Source organism: Ictalurus punctatus, chromosome 11, assembly GCF_001660625.3.
Source record: "Ictalurus punctatus breed USDA103 chromosome 11, Coco_2.0, whole genome shotgun sequence".
In the NCBI taxonomy this organism is placed as follows: Eukaryota; Metazoa; Chordata; class Actinopteri; order Siluriformes; family Ictaluridae; genus Ictalurus; species Ictalurus punctatus.
In genome coordinates, this window is record NC_030426.2 from 1256485 (window position 1) to 1281082 (window position 24598).

General features: G+C 42.2%; 1 protein-coding gene across 8 annotated transcripts in view; it reads left to right on the forward strand.

Annotated features, from left to right (window-relative positions):
• Nucleotides 1–24598, forward strand: part of LOC108272118 (uncharacterized) — a 131122-nt gene that overhangs the window by 22981 nt on the left and 83543 nt on the right. For 3 of the 8 annotated variants that reach the window (XR_008397166.1, XR_008397169.1, XR_008397168.1), the window contains one exon: nt 17165–23931. The exons of 4 other annotated variants lie outside the window; for them this stretch is intronic. The gene's annotated coding sequence lies outside the window, so the exon portion shown is untranslated. Of the gene's footprint in view, nt 1–17164; nt 23932–24598 lie in introns of those variants that run through there. One more of the 8 variants, XR_008397167.1, reaches the window with a different exon arrangement.

Here is a 24598-nt window from a genome sequence, read left to right on the forward strand (position 1 = left end):
CAGGGAGTGAATTTGCACTTTCATTCAATGCCTGAATGTGAACACAAAAATACGCAGGGAAAAACGGACCATATAATGCACCGCAAATAATGTCCCGGTGTGAACAGGCCCTTAGAGTCAGACTCAGAGAAGCTTCTAACTCTGAAGGTAGCTCTTCTGCTGGCCCTGACATCTCTCAAGCGAGCAGGAGATCTACAAGCTCTCTATGTTGCCCCTTCCTGCCTTGACTTTGCCCCTGGATTAGCCAAGGCCTTCCTATATCCTAGGCCGGATTGTATTCCTAAAGTGCCTACATCTGCTGCCCAGCTGGTAGTGTTGCGGGCTTTCTGCCCTCCTCTGTTCCTCACACTGGAACGAGAGAAATTTCACTTAATGTGTCCAGTAAGGTCTCTGTATTTACTCCCACCACTCTGGCCTGTGGCGTAAGTTGGAGCAGTTGCTGGTCTGCTTTGGCAGGGACTTTAGAGGTGATGTTATGTCGAAGCAGTAAGTCTCTAATTGGATATTGGAAGCAATCTCTATTACTTATGAGGCATGCAGGCTCACTACGCCTCTGGGCATAAGGGCTCATTCCACTAGGGGGATATCCTCCTCAAAGGCTTTATCTAAAGGGGTACTCTTACAGGATGTGTGTGCTGGTGTGGTCTACATTGCATACATTTGATATTACAGTCTGCACATGTATTCCACCGCGGGCTCGAGTGTCTTGCAGTGACCTTCAGGCGCAGGTCTTTTGAACAGGCCATACCCTCAGTATGACAGAGTGGGTATTCTCATCCTCCCAGCGTGAAGCTAACTAAATGTTGAGTTTCATTTGAAAGGGAACGTCTGGGTCAGGCATGTAATCCTGTTCCCTGAGAAGGGAACAAAACGTTGCATAGCTTTGTGGGGAATGCCTGTGAATTGCGTCTTCACTTAATATAATTATAGATAATAATGGCTCAAGGTGTGATTCACAGGTGCCGTTTTTATATCACGCGACATGCTTAATTGCCATGTCACCTGACCACCTGGCCTATAAATAGGTGTGATTATACACAAGCTTCAGATTCCACTTCCCACAGCATGAAGCTCATTTAAAATCTTGTTGCCTTCTCAGGGAACAGGGTTACGTGCATAACCCAGACGTTTTTGTGTATATCTCATGCTAAATTGTTTCTGTCATGGCCTCCCAGGGGTAGTTACATCTTGGACCAGTAGAGGGCACCCATGTTCCCTGTGTAGAACTTCTTCCTTTGTTGTCCCCCTCCATTTTCTGTGTAGCCATACTCACGGGTTTCTTATTTCCCTGATTGTTTAGTGCTCTATTTAAGTTCCCTGTGTTTCTTCCTTAGTATACTCCATTTGACATGTACTTGTACACAGGAGATGCACTACTCCTCCTGGCCTACAAGAGTCAGCACAGAGCAGTAAAGCAGGTCTTCTAGTGTGAAGAATGACAGTGAAGAAGAATCACAGCACAAATTATAGAAATGTGGGTACTTTCTAATCTCCTTGCACAAGCTCTCATTCATGTAGCCATCCATTGTTGCTCTAAGTTGCACTCATTTCCGTCTCTTCCGTTTATTCCTTTTTTTTCTTCGACTACCTTGAGAATCAATGGCCCTAGGTCACTGTTGCCACCTTGTGGAGCAACTAAATAGTGCAAAAGCATTAAATGCGCATGTACGACCTTGCGCATACAAAATACACGTGGTTGGAAAAATCTGGCGGTGCGCATACAGTACGCACGTACTCTGCTGATGACTAAATTTGGGTCACACATACTGTATGCTGTTCTTAGTGTATGTGTAAAAATTAAAGTATACTTTGGGCTTAAGTCTGTTTCCTTAAGCCTGTTCCCTGTGTTGTCTTCAATAAAGAAGTTCTGCATGTGCATTCGCCTCCATGGACTCTCTGAGATCTCCCTCGTGACAGTGTCAGAAATGAAAACAAAATCTAAGATAAAACAAAGGCAACCTAAGTAAACAAAAAATATGTTTTTAAATGATAGGTATTTATTGAAGCAAAAACATTATCCAATACCAATTGGGCCTGTGAGAAAATGTATTTGCCTCATATTTACTATTTCCCCAAATCTATGAGGCTGCATTCATAATGGGGTTCAGCTGGAGTAGATGCAAACAGACCTGATTACTGCAAATCCTGTTCAATCAAATTAAAACTTAAATGGAGCTTTTTCAACAGCATGAAGTTGGTTAAAAGGTCTTACCCAGTAACACACTATGCCAAAATTGAAAGAAATTCCAGATATGATGAGGAAGAAGGCTATTTCAAAGGCTCTGGGACTCCAAAGAACCACAGTAAGAGCCCTTATCTCCAAATGGAAAAAACTTGGCACAGTAGTGAACCTTCCCAGAAATGGTCCACCTTTTAAAATTCCTGCAACAATTCATCCAGGAAGTCACAAAAAGTCACTGTTCATGACTCCACTATCAGAACAGCACTGGACAAAAATGGCATCCATGGAAGAGTGGTGAGGTGAAGCCCAGAAGAACATTAAATCTGAATTTTGCCAACATACACCTTAATGATCCTCACACCTTTGGCCAGAATGTTCTGTGGACTGATGAGTTGAAACTGGAACTGTTTGTCCCGTTACATCTGGCATATACCAAACACAGTATTCCACAAAAAGAACATCATACCTACAGCCAAGCATGGTGGTAGAAGTGTGATGGTGTGGGGATAATGAGTCTTTATTGGTCACATATACAGTAGATCACAGTGAAATTGTTTTCTTAACAAACCCCAGCCTGTCAGGAAGCTGCGATTAGAGCACAGGGTCAGCCATGATATGGCACCCCTGGAGCAGAGAGGGTTAAGGGCCCAACAGTGGCAGCTTGGCAGTGCTGGGGCTTAAACCCCTGACCTTCCAATCAGTAACCCAGTGCCATAACCACTAAGCCATCACTGCCCCTATTGCGTTGCTTTACTGCTTCAAGGCCTGGGCAACTTGCAATAACTGAGGGAAACATGAATTTGGCTCTGAATGTTTGGTCTTCAGTCTGTAAGCTGAAACTCAAGTACAGCTGGATTATGCAGCAAGACTATGATCCAAAGCACAGGAGTAAATCCACCACTGAATGGTGGAGTGGCCTAGTCAAAGTCCTGATTTGAACCAGTTGAGATGCTGTGGCAGGACCTTGCTCAAAAACCCTCCAGTGTGGCTGGTCTAAAGTAGTTCTGCAAAGAAGAATGGGCCAAAATTCCACTACAGTGTTATGAAAGACTTATCTCCAGTTATCAGAAATGTTTGGTTGTAGTTATTGCTGCTGAAGGTGGCACAACCAGATTTTAAGTTTACGGGGGTAATTAATTTTTTTCCCATAGGTGATTGGATCACTTTTTTGCTCAATTAAAAAAAAAAAAATTGTATTGTGTGTCAACTCAGGTTGCCTTTGTTTTGTGTGTTATTTCGGTTGAAGATCTTAAACTATTTAGTATGAGATATACACAAAAACAGAAGAAATCAGAAAATGTGAAATACTTTTTCACAGCACTCTAATAATCTCTTAGAGTGGTAGACACTAATTACTCTACAGAGTGAGACAAAACATTTTTTGGATGGATATAGTGAAATTTTCATAATCATGTATCTAAATCCTTTCAGGCATGGTGGTCACACAGCTATTTAAAAGAAATAATATTCTATGCATCTTATTTATATACTTGCATAGCATTCACTAAATTCCAGGGGTTTCAGTACCGCGATGTAAAACAGGCATTTCTCTAGGTGTGGCAAAGACGCTCCCTTACAAAAAAAATTACAGGTCATTGAACATGCGCAGAATACTTTTTTGTATGGGCATTCCCAGGATCAGCGATGTAAGATGAAGGATGAAACAATCATATCGTTAACTATTTTTTAGGGGTTTTATATATCCTGTAAATGCTGAATTAACTGGTTCTTCAAACTGTCAGCTTTGCTCTTTCTGTCTAAATAAATTTGAGTATGAAAATGTGGATTATTTTGAGTTTGTTTTTTATAATGGGGTAACAGGAGTAGAAATGATACTGAGGTTAAAAAGAACTAAGGTTTCACTGCAGATTTTTAGTCTTGCATATTAGCACACATGATAGAATTGATATAAAGTCAGAAAGACTTTGAGCTTATTTAAGTGAAACTAGCATTTCATAACAATAATATTTTTCAAACATGAAAGCCCTGTGATCACGGACAGGCATCTGAAGATATAGCAGTATGATTGTAAAAGGTTATTTGGGCACGAAACCCCTGCAGTCACGGACAGGTGTTTGAAATTGAAGAATGAGTGTAAAACCCCTGTGATCACGGACAGACAACTATCTTCAGCAAATGGCTTTTCTTCCCAAACTGCGCATGATCGTTGACCTATGCAGATTCTCAAAATAGGCCACGCCTACCTGATGATGTAATATGTTACACTGTCCTGAAATCCCTGGAAAACATGAGAGGTCGTTCAATGCAGAGCCAAATGTGTGGAGTTGGATGTCTATCTCCCCCTAGCTCCACTTCTATGGATTTAGTGAAGCACCACTCATTTTTCCACCTACTGGTTTTAATATTAGTGAAAGCCCTTCGTTAGATCAAACTTTAACTTAATGGGGAAAAAAATCTTTATTGTTGATACACGAAGGTTAGGTCAAAATAACCATAAGACTTGCATGGAACTGGAGATGCTGGCATAGCTAATATTGCCTTACCTTTCTTTAACATTTTTCATGATTTAATGATTTTTCGGCATTGTTTCTGTGACAAACGGCATGACTAGACTATCTGTGCACCCCGCCTTCTTTTATTTCCAACATAATAAGGCTATGTAGGGTATTTGTGAATTTATCTCAATCATATGTTATTAATTAATGTAATAAAGTATGCTTCTAATATGCTCTTTGCTTTTAAATGTGGGAACTGAGTTGCCCTTGCACGTGTGATAAAAAAATAAATCAAATGTCACCTTTCTGCTTCTCTTTGTCACGATTCAAAGATGGATGCAGAAGCAATTGCAGATTTCAAACATTTAATAAACAAACATTGTTAGATTTCCAAGTATCTCAGGAATCTCAGATTATGTCTTCAGATCTCCGTCAGCCCTTTCAGCCTGTTTTACAATTACTTCTATTAACTTTACTCTTAGTTCTGTGCTGCTTTGAGCTAGAAAGTGTGGTTTACCGTAGAGTGTTCAGGCCTGGGGGGGGGGGTCTAAAATGAACACACACTGACACATGCATGCTCACAGAGACATCCCAGTTTATTAATGCAAAACAAGAGTATTTATACACATAGATAAGAAGCAGTGCGTGGACGGTTTCTACTGGTACAGGTGCCAGACAGATAGACAAAACACACAGCACACTACAAAAATAAATCTTTTCAAGAAATAAAAAATACATGTGTTAGCTATAGAAAGATGGCAGTTGATCAGCTTATTCAAAGAGGTAATTAAGTGAATACATTCATCATAGGTATTTGATAGCACAGAGACACACAAACAGAAACTATAACCCAGTATACCCCGTATCCAAGGTGTCTTAACAGTTCATAATATGATATAAGAGAATTTCCTTTCAGACACAAAAACAAAGACACTGTAACACAAGGCTAAATACTGTGGCAAAACTAAACATCGACACACGGATACTAGCAAGGATAGACAATTACATGAGACAAAGAAAGCAGTGCAAACCATGGCATACATACTAGTGTGATCATTAACCGAAACGTAAATCAGGTGCAGGTGGTCATGTGACACTGATGAGTATGGTGCAGTGGCTGCTGGGAAATGAAGTCCAGAGTTCCCTCATTGATACATGACACTCTTATCTCGTTTGTTCCTTTTAAATGTACACTTAGGGTCTCCACCTCAAGAAAGAAAAATTAATGCATGTACAACAACAGTGCAGTTGTGAATATAATAGATCGAATATGTGAATATAATTTTGGATGGACTTAATTGTCTTAATCAAATGGTAATAAGCAACCTGTCCAGTAGTTTGAAACCAGCCATGTGGCACACTAAAGAAAAAAATGAGGACAAGTGTGCTCTGAGACTGGTAGCAAGGCAACCACTCCATAAACATTTGGTAGTAGACTGGGAATGTTACTTAATGTACAGTCACATACTCCACTGGCCTCAAGTGTTGCTGAATTTATTTTATTTTTATTAACCTTTATTAGCAAAATGTACAGCTAACATAAAAATCAATCTTCAATCTAGGAAAAAATGTATGATAAGATTTATGATACAAAATGATGGTTTTTCCACAAAACTTTGACATTTTACAAAAACAAGACATTTTACAAAACCTAAAACTACCAAAAAAAACAATATTTATGCAGATCTACCCCAGTAATTAGTTTGTTAGAGGTGAGGGTTGTACAGGCAAGACATATTATTTATATATATATAAAATATATTTCTTTTATCATATATTTCCTGAATGAAAAACTCCATGTCCTCTAATCTCTCAAAGGTGAAACGGAAGGGAGCCCGGATTTTGATTTCGTCCAGTTCACCTTTGTAAAAAATGCTGTTGTTAAACAGGTCCCGCATTGTAATGGCCAACAAGGCATCATCCTCATTCATCTTTATGACCTGTGGTAAGTGAACTTTCCCAGAAAAGTGGGGTCTGTTCACCCACTCACAGGCAAGCAGAATCTGTTTCATCGCCGCCAAGCCCTTTATGCAAAAAGGTAAGACATTTCAATAATAATGTAATTAGTCAAGTGCTGCTCAAACACTTTTATAAAACAGGAAAGGTACTTACATAAACAAACAATAGTCAAACAATACATAAACATTCCCTGTACATACATGGATTCTCTGTGTTGGGGTGACCTCCATGATGTCTGGCACAGATGGAGTGACCTCCATGATGTATAATACAGACGGGGTGACCTCCATAAGGTTTAGCTACTGTAGTTGGATCGTTTGTTTGGTGACTGACTGTTGGACTTGATTTTGAAGAAAAAGTGTCAAAACAGTAAAAAAAATATAATAAATAATAAAATAAAAAAAATTACAGTGTGCATTATTTTTTATTTATTACAAATGACCTGTATACAGGGAATGTACATAATGGGTATCTTCATCCAAAGTATAATTATCATTATCATACCTTCCCAGAGGAAATGCCTGTAGTAACTGATGGCACCACCACCTCCTGATTACAGGCATGTCAGACTGATAAAATATGACAACTGCAAATCTTAATCATAAAATTTTAACTATGTTTTCAGTCCTTTTTTTGAACAAATAACCATAACTTGATAAAAACTCACTTCTGAAAAATCAAAGGGCTTTGGAAGGGTCACATACAGGGCATACTGAAATACAAACTCAAAACTCTGATGTTATATTAACATGTTAAATGAAGTGGTGCACCCTGTTAATTAAGAGTGGAATAAGACCATATACTGTACATACAGTATGTAGTGTACTGTGAATGTATTATTTGATGACAGTCCACTGCTGATAATAATGGTTTACATGCAAAAATGTTGTACCTCACAGTCTCTCAGTAAGGACATTGGCCAGGTGAAATTTGATTTGTCACGTTTCTATAATAAAACAATAATGCAATACATTTAATTACTATACAATATATCTTCTGGAGCAGTCACATGTAAGCAGAAAACAAAGTTTATCATATTGTATTTATCACGTAATTCAAGTAATGGAGGTTAGGACAGATGCAAGTGCAGATAAGAGCTTTTATATAAAGAGAGGCAGACCGACAAATCCAAATGATGAGACTATAGTGTGCTCAAAAAACAGGCAATGGTTCAGGCAATTGGCAAACAGGCATAAACTAAGCAAGGCAAAAGCATGTAACGAGAAACAAGAAACAAGATCAAAGACCATGAAACAAAATGAGGAACAAGGTACAAATGCTTGGTATGGTGACAACACTTAATACTTCGCAACATACAAGATATACGAGGGGTATAAATAACAAACGTAATCATGGGTGAAACAAGACAGCTGCAAACAATGATGACACATACAATGAAAATACAGGGGTGGAGACAGGACATAAACCATAGCAAATGCACGTGTAGACAGTAAACAAAGTCAGTGTCACTGAAAACCCAAAAGTGTGCACTCGCGCTTTGAGCTTGGGCTCGTGCTTAGAGTTCGCACATCGAGCACGTGCTTCGGTTTTCTGAGCACACTGCATGCTACAGGATTTGGATTATTTACTTAATACATTAAGTATCCTTGTTTGCAGAAGTATGTGAACCTTTGGGTGTCACGATTCCCCCTTGAAGCAGCGTGCTCGAAGCACGAATGCGCGAGCACCTGCTTTTCCGCTGTTGACCGTAGGGACATCGGGACACGTGGGTTTTGTTTATGTCTGTCATGTCTCCTCCCTGTTCCGTCATTGGCTGGGAAGTCACGTGTGTCCGGATTACCCTCAGCTGTTAGCAGTTGCGAGGGTAATCATGTCCGCATATATACCGCGCGCTTCCCAGCACATAACGCGGAAGATTAAGTAAGTAGTAAGTAATACGAAGTGTATGTTTGGTGTTAGTGTAGTCATAGTCATAGTCATAGTCATAGTCAGTTCGTACTGGATATCCGCTTCCAGTTAATCGTCATAGTTTGTTTCTTGTTTTGGTTATCGACCTAGATTCCTGCCTAGCCCCGTGTATACCTGTTTGCCAATCGCCTGACATCTTGCCTGTTTATGAATTACGTCTTGGATCACGTTTTGGATTTGTCTGCCTGTCTGTCTTCTAAATAAACACTGTTCATCCTGCGCTTGCATCCGCCTTATCTCTGCTCCGTCACGATTTGTGACAGAATCTTCCGCCGAAACATGGATGCAGCAGGAGAACGGAGGAGACGCGGAACCCGGAAGTCGACGCCAACCGTCCCCGCTATGGCCTCCGTCCACTTCCCACAATGGACATTTATGGAGCTTCCGGACCCATTTGACGGATTTTTCGGTGCCCCAGAATATTTCCTGGTAGACTGTCAATACTACTTCGCCAGTCTGTTAGACCCGAAGCCAGAGGAGAAGCAATGGCTCCGATTTATGTGGTCCCGGTTCTTTGGACCGGCCTGTCAATGGGTTCAGCTCAAACTGGGGAAGCACTGTAGGGACCTGGACGGTGTAGAACAGTTTGTGGGGGATTTCATGTTGCGATTCGGGAGTCCGGAGGCGAAGGAGGAGCTAGAACAACTTCTCAGGGGTGTAAGTCTTGAAGGCGAACCTGCCCTGCCGTTTACCCACTACTACAGGCAACGTCATACAGAGCTCAACCCTGAGATCCAAGCCAAGCCTCCAGTCAGGAAAGTCCAAGTCCCAGTCAAGTCTCATGTCCCTGATGTCCAAGTCCCAGTCAAGTCTGAAGTCCCTAAGGTCCAAGTCAAGTCTCAAGTCCCTAAGGTCCAAGTCAAGTCTCAAGTCCCTGAGATCCAAGTCAAGTCTCACGTCCCTGAGATCCAAGTCAAGTCTCACGTCCCTGAGATCCAAGTCAAGCCTCCAGTCCCTGAGCTCCAGGTCAAGTCTCACGTCCCTGAGCTCCAGGTCAAGTCTCACGTCCCTGAGCTCCAGGTCAAGTCTCACGTCCCTGAGCTCCAGGTCAAGTCTCACGTCCCTGAGCTCCTGGTCAAGTCTCACGTCCCTGAGCTCCAGGTCAAGCCTCCAGTCCCTGAGCTCCAGGTCAAGCCTCCAGTCCCTGAGCTCCAGGTCAAGTCTCACGTCCCTGAGCTCCAGGTCAAGTCTCAAGCTCTGCTCACGCCACAGGCTGATGACACGCACAGCCAAGCTCTGCTCACGCCACAGGCTGCTGATATGCCCAGCCAAGCTCCGCTCACGCCACAGTCCGCCGACACGGCCAGCCAAGCTCCGTCCATGCCCAAGGTTCACCTAGTGACCCCAGAGCCGCAGCCCGCCTGTTCAGCTGAGGACGCCGCTCAGCCCGCCTATTCAGCTGAGGACGCCGCTCAGCCCGCCTGTTCAGCTGAGGACGCCGCTCAGCCCGCCTGTTCAGCTGAGGACGCCGCTCAGCCCGCCTGTTCAGCTGAGGACGCCGCTCAGCCTCCCTGTTCAGCTGTGGACGTCGCTCAGCCTTCCTGCTCCATGGCAGATAGCGTTCCCCCCTTCTGCATCGAGGAGACCCACGTTCCTCTCCCTGGCCGCACGGAGACCCACGCTCCTCTCCCTGGCCTTACAGGGGACTTCGCTCTGCCTTCCAGTTCAGCTGGGGATGTCGCTCCGCTTTCAGGCTCCAACGAGGACGTCGCCCTGCTTCCCTGCTCCACTGAGTACAGTGCTCTGTTTCCCTGTCCAGCTGAGGTCGTCGCTCAGCCTCCCTGTCCAGCTGAGGTCGTCGCTCAGCCTCCCTGTCCAGCTGAGGTCGTCGCTCAGCTTTCATGCTCCGCCGAGGATTTCGCTCAGCCCGCCTGCCCGGCTGTGGACGTCGCTCTGCCTTCATGCTCCGCCGAGGACTTCGCTCAGCCCGCCTGCCCGGCTGTGGACGTCGCTCTGCCTTCATGCTCCGCCGAGGACTTTGCTCAGCCTGCCTGCCCGGCTGTGGATGTCGCTCCGCTTCCCTGCGCCGCCAAGAACACCGTGCAGTTTCCTGGCTCTGCCTGGGATATTCAGTCCAGGGGGCCAGGTCCGCCAATTAAATGGGATGACTCATGGCACTCCGGGAGGAGTGCCTTTAGGGGGGGGTTCTGTCACGATTCCCTCTTGAAGCAGCGTGCTCGAAGCGCGAATGCGCGAGCACCTGCTTTTCCGCTGTTGACCGTAGGGACATCGGGACACGTGGGTTTTGTTTATGTCCGTCATGTCTCCTCCCTGTTCCGTCATTGGCTGGGAAGTCACGTGTGTCCGGATTACCCTCAGCTGTTAGCAGTTGCGAGGGTAATCATCTCCGCATATATACAGCGCGCTTCGTCATAGTTTGTTTCTTGTTTTGGTTATCGACCTAGATTCCTGCCTAGCCCCGTGTATACCTGTTTGCCAATCGCCTGACCTCTTGCCTGTTTATGAATTACGTCTTGGATCACGTTTTGGATTTGTCTGCCTGTCTGTCTTCTAAATAAACACTGTTCATCCTGCGCTTGCATCCGCCTTATCTCTGCTCCGTCATGATTTGTGACATTGGGATTCAGACTTCCCAAAGGTTTCACAGTGCAAGGAAATATTAAATGAAATTATATGTTTTTACTTTTAAATTTCATGCAAAAAACAGAAGGGTTCATAACTTTCAAACATTATCACACACACACACAATAATTGAACTGTATAAGAAACGTAGAATAATTCACACATACTTTCCTGATGAACATGATTTTGTACCTCATGCAAATGGATATACACCAATTTACTGTAGGCACAGTGGTATTTCCTGCAGCACACTGTGCATCTCTGAATAGAGAGAAGGGTATCATGCTTCTATGCAGGTTAATGTGTGTGTGTGTGTGTATATATATATATATATATATATATATATATATATATATATATATATATATATATATATATATACTGCCATTATGTTGAATTATCTGTGACTGTCTGCCATCTTACCAAGTGGTGCTGCAGAACCTAATGGCTGGAGCTAGATGTCCAGTGAAGGGGAGCTAGACATCAAGCTCTACCCATTTGGCTCTGCAGTGAGCACCACTTTGAATAAAGTGCCTTCCATAGTTGCATAGTAACCTTTTCCATCCATCCATCCGTCTTGCATACCGCTTTATCCTTTTCAGGGTCTATCCAGCCTGGAAACCTGGAGCCTATCCCAGGAAGCATCGGGCACAAGGCAGGGTACACCCTGGACAGGGTAGTAACCTTTCCAATAAACTTAACTTCATAACACTGTAGGTCTCCCCCTATGGCGATAGGATGTGGTGGAGGAGGCATCATATGAATCAAGTGACATGGACACAGACAGCAGCAGTGATGATGAATGACAGCCAGATAAGGAAGGGTCAGCAATCACTAGCAGTAGTGACTCTGGAAATAATGAGTCTGATGATGAACTAACTGATAGAACTCTAGGGCAGGATAAAAACAGGAATGTTTGGAAAATCAAAGACAACCAATTTGAGGGAGATTTACCCGTTTTCTAATGAGAATGGAAACTGAATATTGAAGGAATGAAACCTGTAGATTTCTTTATGAGCCTGTATCTTAATGACATAACTGATTATATAGTTCACCACACAAATCTGTATGCGTTTCAAAAAGGATGAGAAATCTGAAAAATATTTCTTTGTAAATTGGCTGACAAAATTTTCCTCTATACTTCTGAATTCATTCTGCCGCTACCATCATCAAGTTACATCAAGTTACATCATCAATAAAGATTAGTTAGCCTGTTCCAGAAGCAGCTATACAAGCCCAAGCTATGATACTACCCCCACCATGTTTCACAGATGAGCTTGTATGTTTTGTATCATGAGTAGATCCTTTCTTTCTCCATACTTTGGCCTTTCCTCACTTTGGTAGGTTAATCATGGTCCAAAACTTTTGTGACCCATCTCTGTGTTTCTTTGTGAATTTCAATCTGACTTTCTGATTCTTATCGCGAATGTGTGGTTTGCATCTTGGAGTATGGCCTCTATATTTCTGCTCTCAAATTCTTCTTTGAAAGGTGGATTGTGATACTGTCATATAATGGGGATTGAAGATGGATGCAAGTGCAGTTAAAGCTTTTAATGAAGAGATGCAGGCAGAAATATCCAAAATATAGGGCAATATCATAATCACAAAACAGGCGAGGGGGCAGGCAAACGGCAAACAATATAAACTATGCTTAGACGAGAATCGAGAAATATGAGAACAAAATAGGATCAAAACCATGAAACGTGGAACAAGGATCAAAATGCTTAGTATGGGTCTTGCAATAAACACACTGAAACATACAATAGGTTGCACGGTACAAAGACACATAGGAGTTTAAATATACAAACTAATCAAAAAGGGAAACAAGAACAGCTGAGACATTAGGAAGGAACCAATTACATAATGGGGTGGAGACAGGACAGATTCAAAACAAAACATGTGTCAAGCTAAATAGTCAATGAAAACCCGGAAGCACACGCTGTCACATTTGGGCAGTTCATGCTCCGGCACTCAGCACAAGGGGAAATCTGAGTCCCCCCAAGAACAATACACTCCTCCCCCCGGTGGTCCTGGCCCTCTGGACAAAATGTCTACACAGACCTCCTAATCTCCAAGCAGGCATTTGTCTTAGTAATGGGGTATACAGGTATACAGGAATGCAGGTGGTGAGTCGGCGACAGGCTCGCTGGGGTCAGATGGCTAGGCTGGGACATGTTTCCTGTAGTTCTTAGGCAGGACCCAGGCTTGGGAAGCTGTGTCATCAGCCTCAGGCATGAACAGAGCTTGGTAGACTGTCTCGTTGGCCTCAGGAGTGAGCAAAGCTTTGTGGGCTGTGTCGTTGGCCTTAGGAATGAGCAGAGCTTGATGGGCAGTGTTGTTGGCCTCAGGCGTGAGCAGAGTTTGGTTGGCCATGTCGTCGGCCTATGGCATGATCAGAACTTGGTTGGCCGTGTTGTCGGCCTCAGGCAGGAACATGGCACAGGAGGCAGTCCCGTCGGCCTCTGGCAGGAACATGGCTTGGGAGGTCATCATGTCGGCGTCAGGCATGAACAGGACTTGGTAGGCTGTGCCGTCAACCTCTAACTGGAATTGAACCTGGGAGGTTGCCTTCTTCACTTCTAACAGGATCATGGCTGGATAGACCACATCATCAATCTCACACTGGGGCTCAGGAGATGAGGTCAACCCGTTGACCTCTGGCTGGAGCTCTGCAGGGGAGACCACCTCATGGGTCTCAGGCTGGAGCTCTGTAGATGGGGTCACCACGTTGACCTCTGGCTCGAGCTCTGCAGGGGAGACCACTTTGTGAGTCTCAGGCTGGAGCTCTGGAGATGAGGTGGCAACATTGACCTCTGGCAGGAGCTCTGTAGGAGATACCACCTCATGGGTCTCAGGCTGGAGCTCTGGAGTTGTGCAGGCCACAATGTTCGCCTGGGACAGGAACTGGGCTGTGGAGGCCACCCTGTCAGCATGGGACTGGAGCTGGGCTGTGGAGGCTGTCCTGTTGGCCTGCTCATGGTAGGTGGTGAACGGCAGTAGGTGGGGAATGCAGGTTCGTTCGTCAGGCTCACCCTCCCCCCAAAATTCTCTAAATTAAATTAAATTAAATTAGTCTGCCTTCCCATAGATAACGAGGGATATAATCCCCACTACACTCCCTAGGCCTATGGTGAGCCAGACCGACAATCCGGGATAACATGAATACTATATACTGTCTCTCCTTGGGCTTGGGGTTCACCAGGATCTCAAAATAAAATTAGCACTAGCGGAAAAATACCTTCAGATGGCTTTCAATGCCCCTGAAGGGAGCCGGAACATCCAGGTTAAGCCACTATTGAAATCGCACAGAATCAAATGCTGGCATAAAGATCCTGGTAAAGTATTCTGTCATGTAATGGGGATTGAAGATGGATGTAAGTGCAGTTAAAGCTTTTAATGAAGAGGCAGGGAGACAAATCCAAAACATAAGGCGATACCACGGTCAGAAAACAGACGAGGGGGTCAGGCAAATGGCAAACAACATAAACTAGGCTTAGATGAGAATCAAGAAAGGTGAGAACAAAACAGGATCAACACCATGAAACGCGGAACAAGGATCAAAATGCTCGGTACAGGTCTGGCAATAACACATAGAAACACACAATACTTCACATGGTACAAAGTCACACAAGGGTTTAAATATACAAATGAATCAAAGAAGGAAACGAGAACAGCTGAGACATTAGGAAGGAACCAATTACATAACCGGGCAGAGACAGGAATGTCTCTGTCATTCCTGCCTGAACTGCTGTCGCGCTTCAGGCAGTTCATGCGCGCTGAATGGAAATCCGTGACAGATACTCCTGCCCTGTGGAGGTTGTTGGATGTCACTGACTGTTGTTTTGGGGGTTTTTTTCACAGCTCTTACAATGTTTCTGTCATCAGCTGTTATTGTTTTCCTTGGCTGACCCATTCAGTGCCTGTTGCTCAGTACACAAGTGTTTTTTTTTTCTTTTTCAGGACATTCAAAATTGTTGTATTGGCTATGCCCAAAGTTTGTGCAATGCCTCTGATTGATTGTCCCTCTTTTTTCAGTTTCAAAATGGCTTGCTTTTCTCCCACAGACATCTCTCTGATTGTCATGTTGGCTTATCCTTTTAAACAACAAATGCCGTCTTCACAGGTGAAAATAAATGTTAAATCCAAGAATAGATGTTCAGCGCTATTTATTGTTTTAAACAGTCAATCTAACAGGACACGCCTGGGTAACAAGAAACGTCGGGGTTACGCATGTAACCCTGTTCCCTGAGAAGGGAATGAGACGTTGCATTTAGCAAAACAGTATGGGAACGCCTTGCGCACGTGACCGGTATCGGAAGCTTGTGTAAAATCACGCCTCTACTTATAGGCCTGCCATGATCAGGTGACGTAGCAATTAAGTGCGTCGCATGATATATATATGGCACCTGTGTACCACGCCGCCAGCCTCTATTATCTGAAGCGAAGACGAAATTCACAGGCCTGCCCTGGTATGACAGTGCTATGCAACGTCTCGTTCCCTTCTCAGGGAACAGGGTTACATGCGTAACCCCGACGTTCCCTTTCAAAGGGAACTTCGACATTGCATTTATCATAACAGTATGGGAATACCCCCTCCGTCATACCGAGGGTATGACCTGTTCAAAAATACCCAAGCCCGAGGGTCAAGACACTGGACTGGAATGAATATCCAGGCTGTAATAATGAATGACTGTGTGTAGTGTAGACCCTGCAGGCGCACACACAAAGCCTTCAAGGAGGCGACCGCCCTAGTGGAATGAGCTCTTATGCCCAGAGGCGTGGCGAGACCGCATGTCGTAAGCCCTAGAGATTGCTTCCACTATCCAAGTAGAGATGCGCTGCTTTGACACAGCATCACTTTTCCTGTCGCTGCCAAAGCAGACCAGTAGCTGCTCCGACTTACGCCACTGGCCGGAGCGGTGGACGTAAGTACAGAGAGCCCTTACTGGACACAACAGGTGCATCCTCTCTTGTTCCGGTGTGAGGAACAGAGGAGGGCAGAAAGCCTGCAATACCACAGGGTGGGCAGCCGATGTAGGCACTTTAGGAATATAATCCGGCCTAGGATACAGGAAGGCCTTGGCTAACCCAGGGGTAATGTCAAGGCAGGAAGGGGCAACAGAGAGAGCTTGTAGACCTCCCACTCACTTGAGAGATGTCAGGGCCAGTAAAAGAGCTAACTTTTTAATGTCAGGAGCTTCTCAGAGGCTGACTCTTAAGGGCTCAAATGGGGCCCCTGACAGACCTTCCAAGACCACAGCAAAGTCCCAGGAAGGTATGCATGGCCTGCAGATGGGCCTCAGCCATCTGACACCACGCATGAACCTCAGGGTTCTTCAAATCTGCATAGTTTAGCTCCAACCTCAAAACTTACCTGCCTGTAATTTCCTAGTAATCCTGAACACCTTGGTTAGCTTGTTCAGGTGTGTTTGTTTAGGGTTGGAGCTAAACTCTGCAAGACAGTGAACCTTGAGGGCCAGATTTGAAGAACCCTGATCTATCATGTTTGTACAGGTGTACAGTTGGTATGCTTTGATGGAATGCACAATTTAGGGTCACTTTAAGATCAACTGATCCTCTGTTTATCCTATATCATCATAGGAAACATCAGCATAATATACATTACTTATGGGCATTTAAGATAGCATCTATTGAATGGTTAGGTCAAACTGAGACTTTACAGTTGAATGGGTCTGCCTGTTTCTTTGATCACAGTGAAGAGGATCAAAGTGTATGTAAACAAAGTGTATCACCATTTTCTTTGTGATGCATGAGCTTTCTTGCACCCATTCTTTGATGAGTGGCCATTTTCTCATGAATTTATCACTGTCAAATATGAACGTGGTACCCTAGGTGTGGATATAGATATGTTAATTGGATTGGATGAAACTCTCTGTAGGCTCCTGTACCTTCTCACCACCTTTGTTATGCCCACTGAATGCCTATAAAATTGTACGTCTCCCTTAGTTAAATTTGATGATTACCGTGTTGTAACGATTTAGCGTGTACCAAAAGGGATACTTCCATCCATCTTCAACTGCTTACTCCTTTTCAGGGTCACGGGGGAACCTGGAGCCTATCCCAGGGAGCATCGGGCACAAGGTGGGGTACACCCTGGACAGTCCATCGCAGGGCACACAATCATTCACACACTACGGACACGCCAATCAGCCTACCATGCATGTCTTTGGACTGGGGAAGGAAACCGGAGTACCCGGAGGTAACCCCTGCAACAAGGGGAGAACATGCAAACTCCGTACACACAGAGCCGTGGGAATTGAACCCCAACCCTGGCGGTGTGAGGTGAACGTGCTAACCAGTAAGCCACCGTGTGCAAAAGAGATACCAGTCTTTTATATTATCCAGACAAATTTCAAGTATTCATACATTAAATCTAATAAATGTCCTCATCAATTTATATGATCCTTATCATATCCTATTTCTTTGGGTTTTTTTTTTCTTCTTATCAATTAAAAGGACCCTTCACAAACCAGAGCAGGCAAAACAACATATATTTACATATGTTGAGCTTGGGTATTGTTCATAGCTTGAATCGTATCTCGTATCCAGTTCAAAATAAAGAAAACCCACCCCTAAATACAAATAAAATACAATTAGCACAAAGTAACTATTGAATTTACAATATCCAATAAGAATGAAAAACATCAAGAGAGAGTTGCACTTACATTTTCCCTAGCATGAGTGGTTTATCATCAGTCTCCATTTAAATCAGGTTACTTGCACAACTTCTCTCCATGGAAGGCTTCAGCAGGAGATTCAAACATTCCATAAACAGCGGGAGAGTAGGACATCAACGAGAGTAAAATGAACTGAGCCATGTGAAACGCTACCATGTCTCCTGACACCGGACATTTTTCTTTCCGCTATAGTGATGACGTCACATCCACCTGCTTGTTATTTAAAGGGAAACACCGCTTTCATTAGTGGAGTTCATCACATGAAGTTCGCTACAGTGTGAAACAGCATATTCTGATGTTGTAGACTGATGTGCTCATCTGCAATAAAGAATCCTGATACTTCCAAGATTCCTGGTCATCCCTACAAATTCCCAATAATATAAATAGATTTTATCCAAATATGGAATTACAGTGTTCAGTTGGGTGTTTTACGAATGAACAGTGTCATAAACAGAGCTATGGTTTCGTTTCTCCTGTGATAAAAGCAGTATGTGACTACAGATCAGATGTCTCTTACTGCTTGTTACATATGTACCTTGTAACATGCTATATTGATTCTAGGCAGTTTTTATTCCAAGGAGCTAGCATCCTGCACTGAGATACTGAGAACTGAGCCAAAAGTGTGGTTCATTGTCTCATACAAGAATCTCCGGTATGCCATGTCTGGCAAACAATGATTTGAAATGCACCACTACATCTTCAAATATTGTAAGGGTGAGTTTTGCAATTTCCACAAACGTTGAGTAGTAGTCTACATCTAGCAGGTAATTACTGTGGTTCAATGTGAAAATAACAGCCCTCAGTGTCTGCCATGGTGTTTCTGGTGACTTGCATGGCCTGAGACGTTGCACAGGGTTGGCATACATGCTAACAGTTTGTCACAAGCTCATTCATTTTACTATGCCCAGATGTCTTTCATGAATTTTCTCTAGGACACTGTTTCACATGGAAAGCCTTTAAGAAGAAGGCCATTGTGACACATTAGTGATGGTCGCTCTGGCCAGTACTGTATCAGAACTCCATCCCGAGTGGTGTGGATTGGCCATCCTGTTTGACATAATGCCATGACTTTGGGAAAGACGGTGTCTGCTTAGATTTCAAACCATCCATCCATCTTCTACCACTTACTCCTTCTTCAGGGTCACGGGGGAACCTGGAGCCAATCCCAGGTAGCATCGGGCACAAGGCGGGGTACAGGGTGGCAGTCCATCGCAGGGCACAATCACATGCACACTCACACACCCATTCATACACTACGGACACTTTAGACACACCAATCAGCCTACCATGCATGTAGGTAGGAGAAAACCGGAGCACCCGGAGGAAACCCCCGCAGCACGGGGAGAACATGCAAACTCCGCACACACATGGCCCTGGCGGGAATCGAACCCCAGACCCTGAAGGTGTGAGGCAAACGTGCTAACCACTAAGCCACCATGCGATTTCAAATCAATCAATTGGTCACGCACACAACCATACACAGTATGACATGCAGTGAAATGCCTTTTACCACTGTCCAGTGACATAAAAGTAAATTTACATAAAAACAGAATTTAGTTTCATGGAAAAAGAACATATAAAATTGTAGATATAAAATATATAAAAGATAGACAGAAAAATATTTAAAGCATATATTCTTATGAACTGTATGTGGCATAAAGTGCAGATAAGTGCAGCTGTATGAGCTGAGGTAACTGCAGCAAAAAAGCTAATAATACTATGTATATATAGTATATATATATAGTACCTCACAAAAGTGAGTAAACCCCTCACATATCTTTTCATGTGACAACACTGAAGAAAGTGAATGTACAGCTTGTATAACAGTGTAAATTTGCTGTCCCCTCAAAATAACTCAACACACAGCCATTAATGTCTAAACCACTGGCAACAAAAGTGTGAGTACAAAAGTGAGTAAGTGAGTCTTTTACTGCTGCACATGATGAAACAGAAAGTCCATCGAGAGTTACTATGAGATCAGAAAGCTTACTTCTAGCTACACGTGGTCTTAGTACAAGTACTTCTGTCTTATCAGAATTAAGTAAAAGGAAGTTAATTAGCATCCAATCTAATGTCCTTTACACATTCCTCAACTTTACTAAGCTGCTGTCCGTCCTCTGGCTTTGCTGAAACATACATCTGTGTATCATTAGCATAACAAGGAAGCTAATTCCATGTTTATGAATAATTTGACCTAAAAGTAGCATATATAAAGTAAAATGCAGTGGGCCTAAAACAGAATCTTGTGGAACACCAAATTTAACCTCAGTATGTGTGAAGAAGTCGCCATTTACATCTACGAACTGATACCAATTGGTCAAATAAGACCTGAGCCAGGAGAGGACTGTTCCCTTAATGCCAACAACATTTTCTAATCTATCAAGGAGAATAGTATAATCTATAGTAGCAAAAGTTGCACTAAGGTCGAGTAATACAAGCAACGAGACACAACCCTGATCAGCGGCCAGTAGTAGGTCATTTACTACTTTACCTAACGCTGTCTCTGTGCTATGATGAGGTCTAAACCCTGACTGATACATTTCATGAATGTTATTCCTATGCAAGTATGAGCATAGCTGCTGTGCTACAACCTTTTCTAAGATCTTGGAGGTGAAGGGGAGATTTGATATAGGTCTATAGCTGGACAGTTGAGAGGGTTCAAGTGTAACTGGTTGTAGTCTGCATTGTGTGTTTTATTTTATTCGAAGAAAAATAGGTGGACGGCAACTGGGTCGACTCTTTGTTTATTCTCTCTCCTCTCTCTCACTCCCATTCAACCATAACGTGAAAGGGCACCTCTCCCATTCAACCATAATGCGAAAGGGAAGAGGAGGAGCCAAAACAGGAAATTATACAAACCAATGACATCATGACAATTAAAAGGAAAAATACTCAGACAAACAGACAGCCACATCAGATGCACATCCTTTTTGTGTAATTCTACACATTAAATTGATGGAATGTTTTCCATACCCGTTACACAAGGTCAGGTTTTTTAATCAGGGGTTTAATAATTGCTAATTTAAATGATTTACGTAAATAGCCAGTGCTAAAGGAAGAATTGGTTATATATAAAAGCGGTTCAATTACTCCAGGAGAAATCTGTTTAAAGAAACATGTAGGTACAGGATCTAGTATGCAAGCTGATGATTTCGATGAAAGAGATTAATGTAGCTAGTTCGGTCTCTCTAAGGGGAGTAAAACATTCTAAACTTTGATCTGATATTGCTATATTATCATCTATAGGGTTAGTTATAATACTGTCTGGTTTTAATTTAATAGCCTGAATTTCACATATAATATTTTCAACTTTACCAATGAAAAATTTCATGAAATCTTCGCTGCTATGTAATGATTGAGTGCTTCTTTCTGTAGTGGTTTTATTCCTGGTTAATTTTGCTACCATGTTGAATAGAAATCTTGAATTGTTTTTGTTATCTTCTATTAAGGTGGAGAGATAGACTTTTCTAGCATCACTAAGAGATTTTCTATAGTTCAGTAGGCTCTCCTTCCATGCTATTTGAAATACTGCCAATTATGTTGCCAAAGTTAATGTTTTATTTTGTCTTTTAAAGTTTTCGCTGATGCGACACCTGTCTCCACAGTGACACCTAGTGGTCACTTGCAGGTGTTGATCTGAAACATCCTTGAAAACGATTCAGACAGGCATTGACGAATTATGACCTACATGTTGTTTGCCTCAAACATCGAAGTGTGTGGGGCATGTTGCTGCCTTGGGTTCGAATCCTGGGTGATGTCTGCTATCCACATCATTATAAGAGATGTTTAAAAATTAGTGAGTTTTTTAATTGTTGTTGTTGTTGTTTTTTTTTATGTGTTGAGTTTTTAACAACTGTCTGACAACTAGGCTACATGAGCTTGGTTTTGAGCCTGTAGGCTCTTCATTGTAAATATCTATATTTAATTCTGGTCATGAAAAATTAAGATTAATAAATGCAAAACTGTCCAAATTCTTTCTTGCCTAGGTAATAACCCACAGCATCTGGCCATGTCGTCTTTATTTTTATCAGGAAATTTGGTGGGATTTCACGTCAGATTATTAACAAGGCATCCTGAGGCGAGCACTTACCATGGATCAGTACAAACATTATTGAATCATTTCCGTTTTATACCGGAAAACAGTTTAACTTGTATAGTAAACACTGATTCATTGGTTCACCTGGAGATCAGCACCCCCTAGCGGTGAACCATGGACAAACGTTTCGAAACAGTATTACGTAATGAAGCCGCGTTTGCTGAAATCACGTGACTTGGCCAGTTTGATAAGCGCTCCGAACCACTGATTCGAAACAAAAGATCCATAAAGGTTTCAAACCTTCATAAAGCAGTGTTTTGAAAGCGCCAATCACTATTAAATAAGAGTGTACCAAAATACCGTATACATGTAATTTGCTAGAAGGATTAATATGGGTTTAAAGAAGTCTTCGTCGGATTGAGCCTGCAGGGCGGCGTTTCGGCACTGCTGCTTTTTGTCTTCGGTCTGTTTCTGGCATGACGTGGCGTGCGTGCATGCTTGAATTCACCTGTGTGCTTGTGTGACATATAAGCTCGATGGGTGCACGTGGTGGTATAAGATGTTTCCTACGGGCGGAGGGTGTTGTGTTGGTATATAGCACTGCTAAACTTGACTGTAATTTATGTGTTCGAGCTTGTGGGAACGCTGGAGTGTGACTGCTTAGTTATGCTAAGCCAATTTTAATGAATTGTGTTTAATACTACAGTGTTAAATAAAGACATTTGTATATATCCTCGTCTGAGACCATTCCATGAACAACAGACCTGTGTGCCCGTTTTGGGTGGTTAGGTTAATTTCACTGTATAACAGGGTTATTATAAATATATAATATATAGCTACCCGAGTGTTCAAACACGCACTCTGCCACAATACTAAGAACAAACACAACAAACATGAAGACAAACCTTTTTACTCGGGTAAAGATTGGGACATGTGTCTGTTGCCTAAACTTCAGCTGTCCGTATACCGTCATCTAATTACAATTACAAAGGCTTGACTGGTCTTTATTTTGTAATATTTAGAAGTACTTGCAAGTTACCATGGTAAATTACATACATTAAAATCATAGGCAGAGTTGCAAATAGCACAGGCAGATAACGCAAAATGTCTCTCACATGTGCGGTTTGAATGCAGTTTAAAGGTGTAACCAGAAAAAAAAACCCATCATTGATTAATTCATTCCACATACATGTTGTAATCAGATAAAGTTTAGAAAAATGCTTGGATAAAACTTCACGTTACTTACCAGTGTGTGGGATATTACTGTGCTAATGTAGTGTTCGTGTGCTTACGAACTCAAGCGAGCTCAATCACCCCTTTGCCTGATTAAAACACGCAATAGGCCTACCGATAACCGATTATTCAGTGTGATATTGGCCAATGCCGATAGTTTGGTGGTTTTGCCTTTTATACCTTCTTTTAAATTAATAATAAATTGTTTCACAATAACTGGTCTCATAAACAGAAAACACATTACTTAAATAAACATTAAAACGGTAACTAAGTTCTGAAGATTAAAGTCACTCACTCACCACAAACAAAAGCATTTCTGCTTCTTCACTGAACATCAAAATGGTAATATATAATAGAACTTTGTGTAAAGATGATGAGTCTTGTGTGGAATGACAACAAAATTGCAGTTTGTAAGCTCTGCACCGCTAAACTTTTACACTGCACGCTGCAGCAAAGCTGAAGCAGTGCGTTTTTTTACGGCGTGCATGTTAACAAATGAGTGCTTTTACTGTGCAGTAGTAAAGAGTTGAGTCAATTTTTTTTTGCCACACTGAATTAAAGCTCCAGTGTACTGTTGAAAGATTTAAATGAAGATGAGTTGACAAAAATACGTATATATTGCACAGAAAAATATATTTGTAGAGTAGTATATTTCATATGCAGTTAATGTTAATATATATAAAAAATATATATTATATATTACCAGTTTGATGTTCAATGATGAGGTAGAAATGCCTTAGTTTGTGGTGAGTGAAGGTGAGCCTAACAGGAGGTTTTTTAGAATTACATCTGATAATATGAATTAATAACATTCAGTAAGTTAAGAAATCTTACTTTAATCTTCAGAATTTAGTTAATGTGTTAATGTTAATTTAAGTAATGTGTTTTCTGTTTATAAGACCAGTTACTGTGAAACAACTTATAATTATTATTAATTTAAAAGAAGGTACAAAAGGCAGAGCCACCAAACTATTGGTATCGGTATCGGCTGATTTCACTCTGAATATTCAGTTATTGGTATCGGCTGAGAAATTTAGTATTGGTGCATCTCTATTAACAGGTTTAACTGAAAACCCTCTGAAAAGCTATTTCAGTACAATGTCACAAACATCAGAGTGCTATTTTTTCTTCTAATATGCTTTGCAAACAGACATGGCATGAACAATATGATGTCATTGAATATGTTTTTTTCTGTTCCTGTTTTTCCCCCCATTTTGCCTTCCTTAGAGTTCATTCCCAGACCAAAATGTCATTCCATCAGTCTTGTCATGACTCGTCATAAGCAAGCAAGTAACTGTCTGGTATTTCCAGTTAAATGGAAAAATTAATCCTACTGTACCATTTCAAATGTTATGTGCACATAAGCTCTCATTGGTCAGTTGTGGATTGATATTTAGTCATACTGTTGACAATTAAGAACAATTAAATGCCATATACTTAATTCAAGTGGATTTAATGAGGCTGGATTTCTTACTTTGGACTGAGTGATAATACTATGTACATTAATAGAGAGATTTCAGAA